This window comes from Heloderma suspectum, chromosome 4 (assembly GCF_057233095.1).
Source record: "Heloderma suspectum isolate Gila_16-S chromosome 4, 16-S_ref, whole genome shotgun sequence".
Lineage (NCBI taxonomy): Eukaryota > Metazoa > Chordata > Lepidosauria > Squamata > Helodermatidae > Heloderma > Heloderma suspectum.
In genome coordinates, this window is record NC_139461.1 from 162,785,271 (window position 1) to 162,801,097 (window position 15,827).

Below are 15,827 nucleotides of genomic sequence, written 5' to 3' on the forward strand. Positions count from 1 at the left end.
TTCAGTGGAAACCCAGTCATGAGGGCAGCACGAGGAGCGGCCCATGAGTTGGGAGGCCCCCTCTGCATGCTAGAATTCGGGGAGGGCAGGAGGGAGCCCAGCCCAAACAACACTTGGGACTTGTCAGCTGGGTCGCGGGAGAGCAGGTGGTGGATTCGATCTACGGCTGCCCTGGACCCACACATGCCTAGTTGTACTCCCCTTTAAATGACCCCAGGGACAGAGTTAATGTGCTGGGGACTGGGGCTGGCCCAACACATTCTGTGGCCTGAGGGGAAGCGCAGCACTCCCTTTTCTGCCTACAGAAGCCAGCTGGGCTGGCAACTGAACCTCATTTCAACACTGGCAGTGGGATTAGGTCCTCCACGCTCCACATGTGGCATGCACAGCTCTGTCCTCAAGCAGAAGGGAATAGCTAAATACCCATTTTGAGTACTTAGGGAATTCAGTGGCGAGATTTTAAAGATCCCTTTTTTGCAGACCTCCCCCACAATGCCTTATCCTTGGCCCTGTGTCACAGTTATCCTGATTTATAAAGATCAGTGGTGCTCCCCATTCCCTAGCCAGGAGAATGTGGCACACTGGGGGTTGTGGTGGCAGTGACATTAGCTAAGCAGGCCATGGGTATAATTAATGCTGGAGAACCTCCTAAGGCACAGGTGGTACACGTCACATTATACAGCTCAGTGGGCTGGATCCAGACTAAGTGAATTGAAGTTAGTTTCCACTGAAATCAAGGGGACTTAATGTTACAGCTACTGTGTCCAGTTAATTTTAATGGGACCTAAGTGCCACTAGATCCAACCTAACATCTCTTGAAACAACTGACCATGGTATCTTCCCAGACCAGATCTGTGGGATGCGTTTCGGGGCACTGATTTCAGTGGCTCTGCTCCTACCCATGAGCTCAGTCTCAGAGAATGGTGTTGTGGGAGTCCACTTTGGACCCTCGGTACTTGTGCTATGGGGTGCTGCAGGGCACTGTTGTGTCCCCAGTGCTGTTTAACATCTATGTGAAGCCACTGAGAGAGATCATACAGGGGTCTGGAGCGAGGTGCCATCAGTAAGCAGATGACACCTAGCGCTACATCTCCATAACATCTAAATCGGGAGTGGCCATGCAGGATCAGGAACAGTGCCTGAACACAGTGCTGGGCGGGATGAGGGCCAATAGACTGAGTTGGATCTCTGGCAAGATGCAAGTGCTGTGGGTGGTAGTTCATGGACCTGGGAAACCGGTCAGTTGCCCGTCCTGGATGGGGTTGCACTTCCCCTGAAGGAACAGGTGCCTAGCTTGGGAGTGCTGCCAAATCCATCTTTGTCACTAAAGGCTCCAGTGGCATTGGTAGCTAGGAGCACCTTTGACCCACTCCAGCCGTTCCCGGACCATGATAGCTTGGCCATGATCATTCAGGCACCGGTAGCCTCAAGGCTGAATTACTGTCGTGTGCTCTGTGTGATGCGACCCTTAGGCCTGGGCTGAAAGGTGCAGCTGGTGCACAATGCAGCTGCAAGGCTACGAACAGGGACCATGTTTGACAGCATGTTACACCTCTGCTAAAAGAACGGCACTGGCTGCCAATAAGCTACTGGGCTAGGGTTAGAGTTCTGTTGTTACAGTATAAAGCCCTAACCTACTTGGGACCAGGTTACCTTAGGGATCACCTCACCCTTTATGTCCCTCCCTGATCCTTGTGGACCTCAGGAGGTGTACTTCTGACCGTGCTGCATGTAACGGAGCATTTAGTACAGCAGCACTTGCGCTCTGGAATGCACCCTCCATTGACATGAGGCAGGTGACTTCAGTCCTGATCTTTTAACGTCTGCTCAAGACTCGCCTCTTCATGCAGGCTTTCCCTCAGGGGTGGCCCAGCTATTATGGTTATAGCTGACCAGCGATTATTTGATTGTACTTTTATTGTCACATTAGAAAGCAGTATATAAATCTATGTAATGAATTAAAAACCATCTGAAAGAACACATCTCAGTCTTCAAATCAATATATCATACATTGAATTTACAAACAATTAAAAATATACTGTGACCAAACAATTTTATTTTTAAAAAATCAATGGAGTTTAGATACCACTTTTCCTAATAAGAATTTCTGTAGAATTTGGTGCATTTTGATTCTAAGAAAGTCATAGACAAAGTCAGTTGAACCCATAGCAAATGAGAGAAGCGATTATTATTACTGTTAGAAAATGACAAAACAATATATTACAATGATACATAAAAATACATACACTGACCCAGTTTGCAAACAACGTCTGTTTATTAGTTAGTTGTGGCCAACTGGCAGTGAGTGAGCATACTGTCTCCCACATGCTCATCACTTCCACTTTCCAAAACAACCCAGGAAAGCTCTGTTCCTGGGTTATTGTCGTGATGTGTAAACCCAGCACTCTGGGCTGTTTAGGACTAAACAACCCAGAGTTTTAACCCAATAACAAACCATGGGTTAAAATCATTCATTCCTTCATTCATTAACACTATTTATTATATTGTTAAAGGTTTACAAAAAGGTTTACAAAAGAATAAAAACAAAACAAAACCAAAAAGATGACAAACATATACACACAATAGCATCATGAGGCTGGTAGAAAGATGGCAGAAGTGGACGAGCGGGCGGGAACCACGGGGCTTTCTTGTGTGTGCACACTCACAAATAGCCCATGGTTTATTAATCATGGGTTGTCTGAGCGTTTGAACTGGGTTGTTTGAGTGTTTGAATATATAACTACCATGCCACTTTCTTTATTTTGTATTTTTCTGAAATAAACCCTTGAATAGATTTCAATTTACAGTTTTGTCTGTAGTGACGTTTGCCTGTTGGGATTAGCTTGGTTACCGGAAGTGGGCTACAATTTGCGCAATTATATGGAAAGGCCCAACACTGAACTCTGTAGTTGTAGGGATTCACATATGTTCCTATCAGGCAGCAGGGTTCACATGTACTGCCTCCAGATAACCCTCTCAACACTGGCTTGCCTGCTGAAGAACCCTTGCTTGCATGGCTGGTATGGAACGCAGAAAGAGAAAATATCGAGAGTGAGGCAGCTGGATGTCTGGCTATGTGATTTCCAGGCTCACACAGGTAAAGACAGTTTGTTTATTACATTTCTGTACTGCCCAATAGCCGAAACTCTTTTAAAATATCCATGGGATAGAAGTGAGGACTACTAATACAAATCAGGGAAGAAAAGGAAGATTTTTTACCATAGCTGTGACTGGGCACTAGCATATGCCTCCCCACCCCCGACCCAAAAGATACCAGCAAAGAGAGGAGTTCAGCTCTAAGCCAGTTCTTATTTCATGTGAAACATTTAAGGAGCAACCCTATGCCTGTTTAGACAGAAGAAAGCCCTGCAACTCCCAGCATGCCCTAACCATTGTCAGGTAGCTGTAGGGCTTTCTTCTGCCTAAACAGGCGTAGGGTCGCTCCCTTAATTTGTTTTAGTTTCTAAACATTTAGAAAATAGCCATTCCTGTTCAAATGCCAATGCCATCCATTATCCCCGTATTGCAGGGCTGCAGGAGCTGAGAGAACGGCTGACAACAGCCCTGTATGTAGCCCAATGTTAATATTGCAGGTTAGAAGTAGGCCTGGGTCTGGTTTGGATTCCCAGCCAAAAATCCCATACAAAACACTCTTCAGGTTGCAAGAAAGGGTAGTCTACTTAAATCAGTGCCGCAGACCACTCCCAGCCCAGATCCAGCGCGCAGTTGCATGCAGAAACCTTGTCCTCCATTGACTCGCATGTAGCCACACTGTGCTTTTAATGTCTAGAAACTGCCCCCCCCCACACACAATTAACATTTTCACACAAAATAAAACCTGTAGTAAGAGCAGAAAATCTTGTCTTTGGTGCTACCTTTTGTCTCTGTGTGAGTCCACTGCGGTCCAATCAGAGCTGTGCTCCAATACTGGGATTTTCCATTAAATTCTATGGGCAGCAGTCACTTCCACCACCTGGTGAGAGGAGGGAAAGTTCTAGCCCAACCTGGTGCCCTCCAGATGTTTTGGACTTCAACTCCCATCAGCCCCAGCCACATAGTCAGTGGTCTGGAATCCTGGGAGCTGTAATACGAAACATTGGGAGGGCACCAGGCTGTGGAAAGGTGTTCTGTTGAAAGAGACTGGTTCTGTCCCTTAGGATGCAATCCCATGCCTGTTCTGTGTCTTATGGTACAATCCTATGCCTGCGTGCTGGGAGCAGTAGGGCTTTTTTCTGTCTAAGCACAACTAGGACTGTGCCCTTAGTCTATCATGCCTGTGCTACAGAATCCAATCCCCCAGCACACTGCAGAGGATTCTGGAGCAAATTCTAGGGTACGTATCCATATTGTGTTTACATGGGACACTGTTGGGCCTCCCCATGCCCTTCAGGTTCCTCTCTCTCAGTCCATCGCACACTTTGTGATGTTCTTTCAGCCTCCCTGCCTCGGAGTGCCCTGTCCCTTACGTTCCCTGCCTCCTGGTGGTCCCCTCTTCTCAGTCCTCCACCATTCTCTGTACGATGTAGGCTTCCCAGCCAACATGGACAACTCTCCCTGGACTCTAAACTGTTTGGTTCCCTGAGAAATTAAATGCTCCAAGGGCCTATCTACGTCCGGCTTTTACTCTGGGGCGGGTGCGAGTCAAGGTCCATCATGACAGAGGACGTAGTTGCCACTTTGCAGCCATCCGTGGCTTTTGCCTGGAAAATGCGGGGTTCCAAGGAGTCGTTTTGCTGCGATGTTTTTCGTTTGCTACAGGTTTCCCTGCGCTTGTGAGCCGTCTGTCCCTTCCCCAAACCGACTTCGCATTTTGCAGTGGGCATGTTGTAGGTGTGTGTAGTGCCTGCATCACTGTTTCCCTTTACTCCCCACATCCCTTCGCAGCTGCGCAGTTACAAAGGCACAGAGGGGCATTTTCATCTATTTAATCACACTTTTCACACATTTTTGCAGCTTTGTATCTTTGCAACGGTTGCTTTTGGACTCAGTACCCAAGGACTGGGGGGAGGGGTCTTGGGGGAGGAACAACATTGCTCCAGCCACCATTTTGGAGCGATGGGTAGGCATGTACTGCTCATGCTTGTGAGTGTGAACCATCACGAAAGTCTCAGGCTGGGGAACCAACAAACTGATGGTGCAGAAATGAAGGAGCACAAAACACCCACTTTTTAACCTAAAAAAGGGACAGAAAGACACCGCAGAGCCCCTCAAATACAAAACAGCCACTGAAGTGTTGCACCCCCACACTCACGGGACTGCACAGCTGCGCATTTCAGTATAACGGCAAAAAAAGAGGGGCATACAAGTCTGTTAGGGAAGTGCGCAGTACATTGCAAGTGTATTGCAGGGGATGATGATTCAAAGCTGCATTGCTGCGCAGTTGCAACGGGGTGGGGGGTGAAAGCTGTGCCATATAGATGGGGCCCAAGTCAGCCCACCAGCTCAGCCAGTCCAGCTTTATTTTCATAAGAGATCCCTTTGATTTCCTCATGTTCTGGAAGGTGAAGTGGACATTGGGCAGAATGTACAAAGGATTAAAGACACACGCACAAATATTTTGGCCCCCCAGCCTTCCCCAACCTGGGTCCCTCCCAACATGTTAGCCTCCAAGTCCTGTGTGCCCCAGCCACTGTGGCCAATGGCCAGGGATTATGGGAGATAGAGTCCAAACCATCTGGAGGGACCCAGGTTGAGGAAGGCTGTTATAGACCCACAGATTTATTGTAGTCTAGATTTTAATGAACTAGAGCCCATTGTAGACTTTAGTCTACAAAAGTGTATGCCACAATAAGAGCTTTTCCACATGAGACATTTATTGTGTGCGGGAGCCTTGCCCAGGGCCCTCTACAACCTGGGGCCAGCACTGCTCCCTGTGCCTGTCTCAAAGGGAGAGGGCTGGGAAAGCAGCTCTCATGGATCTCTGAGTCAGGTGTGGACTGGCCCTTGGCTGCTTCACTGAGTCTGACATCACTGACTTCTTTGTATCTGTTCATTGCATTTCTCTACTGCCCAGTAGCTCTCTTAGGTGGCTGGTGTGGTGCAACGGCCAGCCTGCTTACAAAAGGGAAGTGAGTCCCACTGTCTTCAGTGGGGCTTATTCCCTGGGAATTGTGCGTAGGATTTACATGTATCAGAGGGTGATGCATGTAAACTGTGAAGCTGAGTTTATACCAGGGGGAGTGACAGAGAGGCTGGATGGAGAACCCATTGCAACTTCTGCTTTAATGCAACTTCTGTTTTTGTCCTAAGTTCAAGGAAAGGTAGGTGGAGAATGATGTTTGAGAAAAAGGGAAGAGAAGACAGGGAACCAAGGCAAGAAAACGCTGCTTAGACTATGGAGGGGGGGTGGGGTGGGGTGGGGTGGGGGCTTCTGAAGAAACGGTGCAGTAGGTAAGCTATGGAGGGTCTGTATTCTGTGAGGTTTGAGAGGTGTGTTAGAAGTAGCTGGTCAAGACAGAGGGTGAAAAGCAAAGGCCCACTGAAAAAATGATCTAGTTAACACAATTTCAGGGTGGTTAATAAGCCACGGTGGCTTGTTAACCACCCTGTGCCTGCTGGTTGCACACCGGGAGGATTAACATAATTACCCTTGGCAGAGCAGCTTGTCATGCTGTGCAAACTCAACCAGGGTAGCTTGTTGCCATGGGTAACAAACCACCCAGAACCCACCATGGCTTATTTCCCCAGCCATGATCATGCAAACTAGGGCAATGGGTGATGGGGTCACAGAGCTGATGGAAGGGGGAGCTAAGGAGAAGGTAAGAAGTGTAGAGAAACTACACTATTGGCAGGAAGGAAGGATTAGAGAAAGGAGAGAGCCAAGAGGGCAGAGGGTTGCTGGCTCCAGGGGGGAATTCTACCAATAGTGACTCCTGCTGTGAACTGACAACCCTTGGGGCGGGTGGGTGGGGGGGGCTGATTTGAGCTCACCAGCCAGTTCTTTGGCTGCAGGATTCTTGAAACCCTTGTGCAGATAATTTTAAAAGCTGCCTTTAGTTATTTGCATAAATCCAGATACTTGAACTGTTTCACAAGGAAAACCACCCTCTTTTAAGAGACAGAAGATTAATACCTACATTTTAAATATAAATAAATTACTACACTGCATAATATTTCATTCCGCAGCACGCTTCATAAATGGTTGGTGTGAAAAGTTCCCCCTCCCTCTTCGGCACTAGGGCAGTTTCATTTCGTAGCAGATGCCGGGCTGTAAACTGAATGAGAGTTCCGCTCTCTTACAACAGTTTCGTTGGCTTTGTGCCCTCTTCCACTGCCCATATCATGATGAAATGCAAACTCCACCCATTTTTAAATAAGGTAATCTCCAAGCATATAAATACCTTTTCAATGGTCAGGGCTGCTAACATTTGAAGAAATACTTAGGAAGCTTTAGCACTGCGCTGCTTTGAGCTCCCAGAATATGGAGGCGTTGGCTTTCATGGAGGGGGGCGGCCTTCCGAGGGATTCCAATAAGCCAAGAAATAGCTGTATCACCCTGTGCCTGGGGGCAAGTTTGGCCATCTTGGTGCTGGTTTTGCTTCCATTTTTGATAGCCTGCTTTCTTCTCCATCATAAACAGGTAAGCAGACAGCAAACCTCTAAAGAGCCATTATGTGTTTGTTTATGTATTTATTAATTAAAGCATTTTCACCCTACTCTTTAGCTGAAAAAGCTCCCAGAACAGCTTACATGAGATCAATAGCAAACAAGACAGACCCTGCCTGCAGGTTTAGTCTAAAAGAGACGACACAAAAGGGAAAAAAAGGAAGAGGAAAACACCAGCTCTTAAAATTACGAAGTTCTTAGAATAACCAGCTGGAATGGAAAGAGTTGAGGGAGAAGAAAAGCTCAGCAGGGCTGATAGGGCAGGTCCTGCTTCCCATCGGCTGTAGCCAGATGGAATGGCTGCTATTAAATCTGTTAATATATTGGATTACTCATATGAATTACTAATTGTGGCAGTTGTATGTCTCAGTGGCAACTTTTTGGAAATATAATAATGAAAAATTCCAGCATGTTAAATAGTACTTGGCCCAATGCTATCATAAGGCTGGATCTACACTTACCACCTTTTTTCGCTTCCAATGAGGTTTCACCGCCTGCCTTTCATACTACGCAGTACCCGCCTCGAATTGGAACCGGAATTTCCCACTTCCGTGCTCCCGCTTTCAATACCCGAATACCCCGGTATTTCCCCTTGTGTGCTCTGATTTTCCGCCTTCCCTACCATATCCAGTTGTAGTCTCCTCCCCCGCCTGTCCATATATGGTGGTGTTTGTATTTCCCTCCTGCCCAATCACAGCTCTCGACGGCCCCATGTCTTCTTCCAGCAACTGATCGCATAGCTTTCTCAGCAGCCCCTATTTCCTCAGCAACAAGCAAAGGGCTGGATGTGTGGGTGCTTGTCTGATCTTGGAAGCTAAGTGGGGTTGGCCCTGGTCAGTAGTTGGATGGGCGACTGCCTAGGAATCAGGCTTCCTGCCCTGAGCAGGGGGTTATTCTATCCCTTCAAATGAGACTAAGTTTTACACCCTCCTATCCCCTACTCCGGATTTTTTTTTTTAATTAAGGCATTATCCTCGCAGAATCAGGGCTTCTCCGCGATGTTTTTTTTTCTAATTCAGGCATGATCTTCGAAGATTCGAAGGTGTGATCGGCCCATAAATGTGCTGTGGTGATTAGATTTTTGGATGGGGGAGCCCTACTTCAAACACTCATTCAGCCATGAAGTTGCTGAGTGACTTTGGGCCAGTCATGCTCTCAATCTAACCTACCTTGCAGGGTTGTTGTGAGGATAAAATGGGAAAGAGGAAAAACTGTGTATGCCACTCTGAGCTCTGTGGAAAGTGGGCTAAAAATGAAATAAATAAAATCTGTGCAACACCTTATGTGCTGTATCAAAATGTCTATATTTAGCAAAAGCTCCTCCAAAGACAGAAGAGCTGTGACAAAGCACTGCGGTTTGTGCTGACAGCATCCTGTGCAAGACAGGTTGGTCAAGTTGATCGTGCTACATCAGCTGTAATTCCATCGCAGTTTATAACAATCCGCCAGCCAACCCCATGGGTTTCATTTTTAGCGGATTGGTCAAAGTCAACATAGGAAGCTGCCTTATACTGAGTGAGACCATTGGTCCAACTAGCCCAGTATTATTGACACTGACTGGCAGCAGCTCTCCAGCGTTTGGCAGGAATTTTTCCAGCCCCACTTGGAGACGCAGGGGATTGAACCTGGGACCTTCTGCACGCAAAGCAGGGGCTCTGCCAATGAGCCACAGTGCCCCAGGTTTACCTGAGATGAATATATTAGGGGGAAAGCACGAATGCAGTTCCCCATTGCTAACTTATGCAGACAAGTTTCTCGCATTTGGGGAAATCGCAGGGGTCAACACACCCGGAGCGCAGTGGATGAGCCTCGCCCTGCAAGAACCACCTTCATGATCGAGGTGTCTCCCCCGCCAGGTTAGTATATTTACATGCCTGGGATTAAACCCCTCAGGCATTGCTCTTTGAGGTGCACTGCAGGTAGAATTTTTAATTAAAAGTCAGCACTTAGGAAGAAAAGATCTCCCAGCTGAGGGCTCTGTGGAGGTTCTAGACTGCAATCTTACATACACTTACATGGAGCAAATCCTGCTGTACATGGTGAAGCTTAGGGCCAAACCAGATATTAGGCTAAATGCTTTACTGGGAATCACGGCAGGGTTAAGCACCCTCCATTGTTAATAGGAGGTGTGGGGGGAAGAGAGTTTTCATCAGAACTGTAGCACATGGTAAGGTGGGTTTGAACTCTTTCCTCCCCTTCTGTAGTCCTGACAAAAAACACTCACACATGCCTGCTATTAGACCAGAAAGAGAAGCTCCTATTTGCACCAATGGGAACTTACCTTCCAGGGCTAAAAGGCGGTGGAAGTGGGTGGGATTTTAATCAGGACCATGAAGGGGAAGGAAAGAGTTAAAAAGGCACAGGGAACCTCCAGCTCATGGACTGGGTACAGCCCACTGGACTTCTCCATCCATCAATCCAGCCCGCCAGCCTCTCCCTAGGAAGGGAAAAGCTGCGGAGCATCTCTACACCAGCCTAAAATCCTGCATTTGAAATGGGGCTTTCTGCTTCCGTTTTAAATGCAGGATCACAACGGACTCCCTTCACACATGCTTCCTTTCCCCCCTCCCCTTTCCCCTGCCTTCTCCCCCTTATCTGAGTCTTCCATATGTTTCATTGGTCCAGCTCCTCTTCTTGTGGCTTTTCCTTTTTTACGGAGGGAACTCAAGTAGGGTAATTTGATACCTAATTATCTGCGATCTATTTAAAAACAGAACAAAGGGCATTTAGCGCAAGAGACGCCCTGGAGGTTCACGGCATTATCTAAAGGGCCCCGCAAACTTCCCTGAGTGAGCAATCTCAAGAGCAGGATAAAAGCTCTGTCTGAAGAAGCCCGTTATCTCTTATGAGATCTGCTGATCAGGGATAGTAGCTTTCCCCTGTTGCATGATGAGAAAGGGTCTCCTGTTATCTCCACACAGTTAGGGAGAGAGCAATCTTCCCATCCATGGGCAGTGTGCTGCCTTCCCATGCTGCACAGTGAGAAATGGAGCCCTTCTCATCCCCCCCCCCTCGCTGATCCATGCAGATCCACTGAGGATGGGGGTGAGTTTTCATCTCCATCACAGTGCATTTGGTGGACAGGTTTAAAAATCCTCCTCCAGTGCATCATGATTGGAATGAGAATTGGGCCTCTGAGGAGGTAGGGGGCTCGGAGGGGTGCCTGTGTGTGGATGGGGTGTGTGTGTGTGTGAAAGAGAGGGAGATAGCCATACGCACTTTGGGCTCTGGCCACACCCACTGCTGGCATGTGACCCTTGGGAGGATTCCCAAGTAGCAATCCAGCCCTTGGGCCAACCCCCCCCCCCCCGCATGAATAAGAATTTCTTTCTCCAGACAGTGGGTGTGTTGACCATTGCTAGGACTTCATTCATTGGTTAAAAACAGTGAAAGCGATGAGCTGGCTAGTTTATCACAAAATGAATGGACAGAATAGTGACTGCATGCTTTGCCTCATATCTCTGGTTCTACAAGGGTTAGCAACTTGCTTTTTAAAAGTAAAAATGAAAATGAAAGCTCAGAATCTGGAGATTATGGCTCACCCAGGGGGGCAGCTGCAGGAACTCTGGAAGCCCATGCAAGGAGAGGTGCAGTTAGGTGTCATCCACATCCTGATGGCACTGAACTCAAAATCCCTCAATGACCTCTCCCAGCAGTTTCATCTAGATAATAAACAGCCGGGGGAGGGGGGGGTAAGATGGAAAGCTATGGGATCCCATAGCTCAAAGGCCAAGTTGTTGAACAAGAGTCCTCCAGCACCACTTTCTGGAACCAGCCACCCAGGAAGGACTAGAACCACCATTAATGCCAAGTTCCATCAGCCCATATCATGGTCAATGGTACTGAAAGCCACTGAAAGGTCCAGTAGAATCAGCAGAGATGCACTTCCCCTGTCCAATTCCCAACATAGCTCAGCCACCAAAGTGACAACGGCTGCCTCCATCCCCAAGCCAGGCCTAACACTGGATTGAGATGCATCTAGAAACTATACATTTCTAAAGGGGTAGCCCCCTCCCCAGAATCCGTGTGGGTGATAAGCTAGGCCCCAGAGTCATTTTGTATAAGGGACATGGTATTGTCCCCCTGACCAAAATGCTCAAGGTGATTTTGAGACGAAGAATGAAATCAAGGAGGCATCCAAAGCAGAAAGGGTTGTGGCAATAAGTGACTTCAATTACTCTCAAGTAGAATATATGTTTTAGTCATGACAAAGAGGTAACATTTTCAGAGCCCCTAAATGACTGTGCCCTAGAACAGTTCTCGCAGACCTGGTTTGCACAACACGACAGCCCACTGTGGGTTAATTTGCCCTCAGGGGCAGTCACACTGTGGTCCTGCAGGCACCATTTTTGCATGGTGCCCATGGGCACCTGGCTTGCTGTGGCTTGTTGTGTCATGTGAAGCAAGCCATGGGTTATTTGAGTGTCTAACCCTCAAAGAACTCCTTCCTCCTGCGCTTACATGACATGGCAAGCCAGGTGCCATGGGCACCCGGCTCAATACAGCCGCTGCTGTGGGAAAATTAAGCTCACAGTGGAAGGATGGAAGAATGGGGTCTCCCAAGGGTCTGTATTAGGACCAGCGCTTTTCAACGTGTCCATAAATGACACGTTAGGAGTGAGCAGTGAGGTGGTCAAGTTTGTTGATGACACCAAATTATTTAGGGTGGTTAAAACAAAAAGAATTCCAAAAAGGATCTCTCCGAACTGGGGGAATGGGCAGTAAAATGGCAAATGTGGTCCAATATAAGAAAGTGTAAAGTGATGCATGTTGGAACAAAAAAATCCCAACTTTATGTTTACACTGATGGGATCTGAGCTGGCAGTGACTGACCAAGAATGAGATCTTGGGCTTATGGTGAACAGCTTGATGAAAATGTTGCCCCAATGTGTGGCTGTTGTGAAAAAGGAAAATTCCGTGTTGGGCATAATTAGAAAAAGAACTGAAAATAAAATTGCCAATATCATATTGCCCTTGAACAAATCGATGGCGTGAGCACACCTGCAATACTTGTATACAGTTCTGGTCACTGCACCTCAACAAGGATATTGTAGAGCTGGAAAAGGTACAGACCAGGACAACCAAAATGATCAAGTGTCTGGAGCATCTCCCCTATGAGGAAAGCTTACAATGTCTGGGACTGTTTTGCTTAGAGAAAAAGCAAGTAAGGGGAAACATAGAATCACAGAATAGCAGGGTTGGAAGGGGCCTACAAGGCCATCGAGTCCAACCCCCTGCTCGGTGCAGGAATCCAGGTCAAAGCATCTCTGACAGATGGCTGTCCAGCTTCATCTTGAATGTCTCCAGTGTGGGAGGGCCCACCACCTCCCTAGGTAACTGATTCCATTGTCGTATTGCTCTAACAGTCAGGACGTTTTTCCTGATGTTCAGCTGGACTCTGGCCTCCTGTAACTTGAGCCCATTATTCCGTGTCCTGCACTCTGGGATGATCGAGAAGAGATCCTGGCCTTCCTCTCTGTGACAACCTTTCAAGTACTTGAAGAGTGCTATCTAAGGATGTACGGATTCCCCACCTTCCATTCCGGTGGGGAATCCGCCCAGGGGGAAGCAATCCGTTCCCCCCCCCCCCCAGATTCCTCTGGAGAGGCTCCGCTCCACGAGGATTCTGTGGAGCCACACTCCAGCTCCGTACCACTGCACTTACCTCGGCTCTAAGAGGATTCAGGCTGGGACAGCACTAGGGCTCCGGGGTGCTGACGATATGGTAATGGCGGCCGCCATCACCGTATCGCTGGGAGGAACACGGCCGCAAATGGCGTAGTAGATCCCACTTGTATCTGTAAAGCGCTGAGTTTAACCTAAATGCAGCCATAAACTGAGGGCTTTACGGCAGCAAGTGGGGTCCACTACGCCATTTGCATCTGTGTTTTTTCCCGCGATAGGCTAGTATCGCCCACACTCCGGAGCCAGAGTGCCATTCTGGTCAGAATCCTCCTGGAGCAGAGGTAAGTGGAGCCGTTCTGCCATGGATTCCGGAGGCCAGATTCCAAAGAATCTGGCCTCATTTGAGTCCACAGCAGATTTCTCTGACATCCCTAGTGCTATCATATCTCCCCTCAGTCTTCTCAAGGCTAAACATGCCCAGTTCTTTCAGTCTTTCCTCATAGGGCTTTGTTTCCATATAGATATGTACAAAATTATGCCTGATGTGAAAAAGTGGATAGGTTTTTCTCTCTCTCCCATAATACTAGATCCCAGGTTCATTCAATGATGCTGAATGGTGGAAGATAGAGGACAGATAAAAGGAAGTACTTCTTTACACATTGCATAGTTAAAATATGGAATTAGCTGCCATAAGATGTAGCAATGGCCACCAACTTTAATTGCTTTAAAAGGAGAGTAGACAAATTCATGGAGGATAAAGCTATCAATGGCTACTAGTCATGATGGCTAGACATTGCCTCCAGTATCCGAGGCAATATGCTTCTGTAAGCCCATTGCAGGGGAACATGAGAGGGAGGGTGCTGTTGTACTCATATCCTGCTTGTGGGCTTCCCACAGACATCTGGTTGGCTATTGTGTGAACAGGGGGGGGGGATTTTAATGAGAATGGAGTGAGAAGCGCATTGGAGTATTACCCAGATTTTCATGGAATTGGCTTTGATCTGTCAGGGACACATGAAGCAAGAAAAGCCGAGTGTATAGCACTGATAAACTCCAGTTTTCAGGGGTCACACAGTGCTTGAAAGGAACATACTTCGGGGGGGGGGAGTAGAATCATATCATAGAATCATAGAATAGCAGGGTTGGAAGGGGCCTACAAGGCCATCGAGTCCAACCCCCTGCTCATTGCAGGAATCCAAGTCAGAGCATCCCTGACAGGTGGCTGTCCAGTTTCATCTTGTAGAACTGAACATCTTCAGACTGGCGGGGGCTGCTCAACCAATGAGAGAGGCTTGTTTGCCACCACCATCACCCCATCCAGGCTCCCCCCTGCTACTACATTATTATGAATGGAGAGCAACTAATTCACAATTCTGAAGGCTTCTTTCTGCTACTATATTATCTCCCACCCCTCTTTTCCCCAATGTTTCCTCTTTTCCTCAACTTTTGTCTTGAGAAGGCAAAGGCTTCCCATCTAAAGGTTTCCCATGAAAGCAGTCCAGCCTCTCAGTTTTGCCCCATTCCGTCCCATTCCAGCACTCTGCCAGGGAATTACTGCTTCCAGCCTCCCTTCCCCTGCCCCTTTCTCCTTCTCCCTGCTCAATGAGATGAGAAGCTCCCCTGATCTCTGATGATGCTACTGCAACTTTACATAACAACAAAGAAACTACAGAACATCAAAGAAGCACAGCATCCAGATAGAGATTTCATGGAGAAGTGAAAGAGCACTTTAGGGCAAGTTACTAAAGCCAGCCTTTAACCCTTTAAACACTTTAACGATTTACAGTGACTCCATATGCATTGAGATCTGTTAAAGTCTCACTGCAGGGCAGTGAGATTTATTTTTTACTTCTGAGTAAACATGCACAGATTTGGGGGGAGGGGAGTGTTGTTCTGGTTTGCTTTCCTTGTAGCTGGGCTCAGCCAATTGTGGGTTCCTGCTGCTGAGCCCAGCCAAATGCATGACCGGTTTCTAAAATATAAATAAATTGGGGGGTCCTAAACAGGGGTCACCTAGGTATGCAGGGTGGCTGATGGGTGGCTAAAAAGCAACTGCGATGACTGGCAAAGTGAAGCGAGGAGAAATAAATACTGGAACTCCGGAGTGCCCTGCTGCAAAATGGCGGAAACCTTGGGGAAATACAGACAGGGGAAACACCCCTTGACACATCCCTGGGCAGGGCTATCATGTCCAAGTAGGCACGGAGGATAGGAGCACACAGCATGAGAAGCACAGAGAACCTGAATTAAAGGGAAAAAACCAGAATAGTCTCAGAAAATAATAGATTTTCCACCACAAAGCCTGGGATGGCTTCGGTTTTGCTATGATATCATCGGCCACCAACGAAATGCTCCCAATTCACAGCAAATCATCTGTGTAAACAACCCTCAGAATCCTGGACTAGCTGGACCCTTGGTCTGACCCACCATGGCTCTTCTTACATTCTTAGTTTTTGTTTCATTTTGTAGATTGAATGAAATTAAAGTATATACATCCTGATCAGACAGGTTTTATTGTTGAACATAGGGTTGGCAGAGAATTCTGCCACGGATCTCGGGGAGGCCGAATGCCAGTGCATTCGGCCCCCCGAAATCTG

The 15,827-nt window shown here is 47.6% G+C and overlaps 1 non-coding gene across 1 annotated transcript; it reads right to left on the minus strand.

Annotated features, from left to right (window-relative positions):
• Window positions 1–9,307: 9,307 nt before the first annotated feature.
• LOC146347642 (U1 spliceosomal RNA) lies at window positions 9,308–9,469 on the minus strand. The gene has a single exon (XR_014790863.1). It is a non-coding gene; the product is annotated as a U1 spliceosomal RNA (small nuclear RNA).
• Between the last annotated feature and the right edge of the window lie 6,358 nt (window positions 9,470–15,827).